Source organism: Sinocyclocheilus rhinocerous, unplaced genomic scaffold (assembly GCF_001515625.1).
Source record: "Sinocyclocheilus rhinocerous isolate Xijiao unplaced genomic scaffold, SAMN03320098_v1.1 scaffold1872, whole genome shotgun sequence".
NCBI lineage: Eukaryota > Metazoa > Chordata > Actinopteri > Cypriniformes > Cyprinidae > Sinocyclocheilus > Sinocyclocheilus rhinocerous.
In genome coordinates this window covers 1-4,778 of record NW_015666495.1, presented here as the reverse complement: position 1 = coordinate 4,778, position 4,778 = coordinate 1, and the positions used below count along the sequence as shown (strand labels likewise).

General features: G+C 35.9%; 1 long non-coding RNA gene across 1 annotated transcript; it reads right to left on the bottom strand.

The window, feature by feature from the left end:
• Nucleotides 1–2,499: 2,499 nt before the first annotated feature.
• Nucleotides 2,500–3,748, bottom strand: LOC107732452 (uncharacterized). Its single transcript, XR_001638876.1, has 3 exons — nt 3,671–3,748; nt 3,398–3,517; nt 2,500–2,628 (listed from the first exon to the last, which is right to left on the bottom strand). It is a non-coding gene; the product is annotated as an uncharacterized LOC107732452 (long non-coding RNA).
• Between the last annotated feature and the right edge of the window lie 1,030 nt (nt 3,749–4,778).

The following is a 4,778-nucleotide window of genomic DNA, read 5'->3' as shown; positions in this document are numbered from 1 at the left end:
GTATACCCACTGTATATATACACACACACACACACACACACAGTGGTGTGAAAGTTTTTTAACCCTTCCTGTTTTTTTATTTTTTACATATTTGTCACACTTGAATGATTCAGATCATCAAACAAATTCTAATATCACACAAAGATAAAAATAAAAAATACAGTTTTGAAATAATTATTAAATTTATTAAGGGAAAAAAGCTGTCCAAACCTGCCTGGCACTATGTGAAAAAGTAATTGCCCCTAAATCTAATAACTGGTTGTGCCACCCTTTGCAGCAACAACTGCAATCAAGCGTTTGATAGCTGGCAATGAGTCTTTCACATAGCTGTGGAGGAATTTTGACCCACTCTTCTTTGCAGGAGGGTTTTCGAGCATGAATGGACTGTTTAAGGTCATGCCACAGCATCTCAATCGGATTTAAGTCCGGACTTTGACTTGGCCACTCCGAAACCTTAATTTTGTTTTTATTAAGCCATTCAGAGGTGGACTTGGTGGTGTGTTTGGGATCATTGTCCAGATGTAACGGGACACACACCTTCCAAAAAGTTTAACTTTTGTCGTATCCGTCCACAGAATATTTGCCCAAAAGTCTTGGGGATAATCAAGATATTTTTTTTAGCAAATGTGAGACAAGCCTTTTTGTTCTTTTTGGTCACCAATGGCTTTTGCCTTGGAATTCTCTCATGGATGCTGTTTTTGCCCAGTCTCTTTCTTATTTGTTTAATCATGAACACTGACTTTAATTGAGGCAAGTGAGGCCTGCAGTTCTTTTGATGTTGTTCTGGGTTCTTTTATGACCTCCTGGAGTCGTCGTCGTTGCGTTCTTGGGAGTAATTTTGGTAGGCCGGCCACCAAAGGAAGGTTCACCACTGTTCCAAGTTTCCTCCATTTGTGGATAATTGCTCTGAGCGTGGTTCCCCGGAGTCCCAAAGCCTTAGAAATGGCTTTATAACCCTTTCCAGACAGATACATGTCAACTATTTTGTTTCTCATCTGTTCTTGAATTTCTTTAGATCGAGGTATGATGCGTTGCTCTTTAAGCATGCTTCACTTTGTCAGACAGGTTCTATTTAAGTGATTTCTTGATTCAACAGGTCTGGCAGTAATCAGGCCTGGGTGTGGCTAGTGAAATTTAACTCCGCTTTCTAAAATAATGTGGTTAATCACAGTTCTTTCATGATTTAACAGGAGAGGGCAATTCATTTTTCACGTAGGGCCAGGTAGGTTTGGACAGCTTTTTTCCCACTTTGAGAATGAAATGAAACAGAATGAAATCATTTAAAAACTGCATTTTGTATTTTCTTGCATTATCTGTGTGTAATATTTGTAATTACACATTAAATTACATTATTTGTAATTACACATGTAAATTAATAATATGTGTACAATTTGTTTGATGATCTGAAAGTGACATGCAAAAAATGTAAAAAAAAAACAAAACAAAACAAAAAACACGGCACTGTATATATATATATATATAAAAATATGGGGAAAATAAGGGAAAAAATCCACACTTTTTTAAGCCATGGTAGCGGTCTTTCATTTGACTTCTTACTGTTGTAATAATGGATTAATGTCTGTTATACATAAATTTGATTAGCAGAGTGTTACAAAAGTGGTGTTTGTATCATTATAGACAGGTGTGGGGATTTTTGAACTCCTTCTGCATGTTACATTGTTATGATAGTGGGTGGTAATGACAGTGCGTCAGTGACATATAGAATGAAATGTAAGTTATGTAAAAACACAGCTGGCACCAGCGCAAACCGTCTTTTGGTGGTAAAATAGTACTGTCAGTTTTTACTAAAGACGCACAGTGAAGAATTAGCACTGAAAAGGCTTGGATAGTTATTTTTGCACCTGAGAGTTTCCCTTTCAGACGCAAAATGTATAGGAGGAGAGAGTATTCAAATGAATCACGCAATGAGTTTTACTAACGTTTGCGCTCGTCAAATTACTGGCATTTGCGCCATTATTTGACGCCCCAAAAAAGCATGTCTTAAACTTTTTTCTTATTGTTGCTGGAGGAGGACCGCAGAGAATATAGAGCGTGTGATAGAAGGGAGATTTTTTTCTGCATGTATTAATTTATTTGGAATGCCAGAAGAACACATTGTCCGAACATATTGTTTGCCAAGCCATGTTATTTTTAATTTGCTTCAGGAAATAAAAGATGACTTGGAACCCTCAACTAGGAGTCTCGCAATACCAGGTCTATCAAAACTTCTTGCAACCCTTCATTTTTTGGCCTCCAGTTCTTTTCAACGTAGCCTACTGTGGCTTATTTATTTCTTTATTTGCGACTACGCATCTGTGTTCTTTAATTTGCGCATTGTTAGTAAATCACCCACATACATTTCCACACCCATCAGCGCTGTTTTGGAATTGCTCTCTGGTGCTAATTTGCCCTGTTTAGTAAAACTGTCCCTAAGTGTGTGTTGGTGTGCTTGTCAGTACATAATGTAAAATATTACAATTTGGCATGAAAATACAGAGCAGAATTTTCTCACCAGAAGAAATATCCGGAAGATCCTAGGCTCTCTTCTCTATCTTGCAATATGCAATTTATCTGTTGAGTCTATCCATCCCTGACACGTGGGTATAATATACCTTAGTCCAGAGCAATCTAAAATTAACAAAGACAAGGAACAGTTAAATTTAAACATTAACATAAGACGACATTTCCTACTTCAGTGTTCAAAATATAATTAAAATCTCACTTGTTATTATTTACCAATTGAAACAAAGTGAACAGAGACATTTTTTATGGTTTTGTGGGTTCCATATATTATTCTAATTAACTATTATTCTAATTAACTAACGGTTTTTAATACAGGACACCAAAAATCACATTATGAAAAATATTAAACAATTCATTACAAATAGCAAACAAATCAAAACAGTAGCCTACTACATTATACCAAGATTATGACTTCACATAAACACAGTACAAAAATAAATATCAACTACTTAACAAATATTTTAAACCAATTTTTTGTGTACTTAATATTTTCATTTTCACAAACCGTTTCGTACAGTGTAAATAACAATACAAACTGTTTTAACTTTTCAAATGTGATTATATGTTTGTGCTTTTGGAAATGGATCTTTAATTAGCCTTATTATTTTGCATTTAAGCCTCTTTTTGAGCATAAAATGTAATTATATTCTGAAAATGTAATTGTTGTAGGTCCAATTATTTAGTTTATCATTTATCCATATCGATTCGGGGTGTACTTTCTCCCAAGTGGTATAGTTAAGACGTATGGGGTTTTGACAGTGGAACTTTTATTAACGTTAGAAACTGTAAAATCCAGCATCCTGTTCAGACCCTATTATATAGTACATACAAATAGTATTTATTTTATTTAACAAGAACAGTTATGTGACTATACCTTGAAACCGATAATGGTGTATTTTGATAATTGATGATAATGCTGCTCCGCTCTCTTTCACGTTCAGTTCTTCATGTCTGAAGTAGCGGCGCGTGTAATCAGTGTAGGTCACAGCGCCCTCTGTCGGTGAAAAATAATCACTACATGATTGCTCTGGTAACCAGCAACTTTCCAGAGATAAAGCATTTCATTTCTGTGTCTCTCGAAGTGTTTTAATTTTACACTAGTTTCCAGACGAAAGGACATGTAGTTTTGAATAATAAGGCGACATACCTTCACCCAGAGTGGACGCGACACCGGATGAAGAGGCTCCTGGTCTTCGAGACGAGCGCGTTGGCCAAATATCTGAAATATATGTAAAATTTTCCCCAAAACCAACTCAGTGGCGGCTCCTGCCAATTCTCTCAGGGGGGGCAAATGTTTGCATGATTAATGATGATAGGTCACCCATTCAATTGATAAATTAACGGCTAGTTAAAGATGTAAAGGAAACTGAACTACTATAGTATTAATTAAAAATAAACTGACTCTATCAATCAATCTCTTGCTCTCCTTATGTTTCTATATGCGTGTTAACACAATTCAGCAGCAAATGAAGACTGAAGCCAGGATGTGGTTTTCCAAAAAACTTTTTACTTCAATTTCAGTTAAATAAGAAATAATTGAAGTCACATAAATAACTATTTACACAACTCACTTATATTACACAGCTCATTTGTATCACACTGCTCACTTATATCACATTACTCACTTATATTACATTGCTCCCTTACATTAACTTACACTGCTCCCTTACATTACTCACTTACATTACACTGCTTACTTACATTACTCACTTATATTACATTGCATTACACCTGTAGTTGTCCATGCGATGTCCGTCACGCTCTCGGGATGGAACAAAATGCAGGGGTAGCAGAATAAAGCGTTAGCTACTTCACAGCCCGCTAGCCATTTTTTCCGCTCATACCACGTCCTCGAAAATCCCCGTTTATACGACTTCCCGCCCTTTGTTGATACATGTTTGATGTTTAAATTTGGTCTTGGTGGTCCTAATTCTTTAATTGCCAATTTATCCTTATTGCTACGACGACTGAATGGTATTTCTTTCAATGACACGATAGAATTCATCTGCGCTGAGGTAACGTTCGCCAAGATGTCGATCAAGTTCAACTGACAACTGAATTTGAGTTGGCGTAGCTGTCCCTGTCTCTGTATTTTTTTTAATTTTTATTTTTTCACATTTGATAAAGATATTAAAGTAGTTTTAAATTTTTTCTTGTTAAAATTCACATTTTTTAAATATTATTGGACGTCACTGTTCCCACCAATCCTTGCAAGTTAAGGTTACGCATGATGACGAAAGCACGTTAGTGCTAGC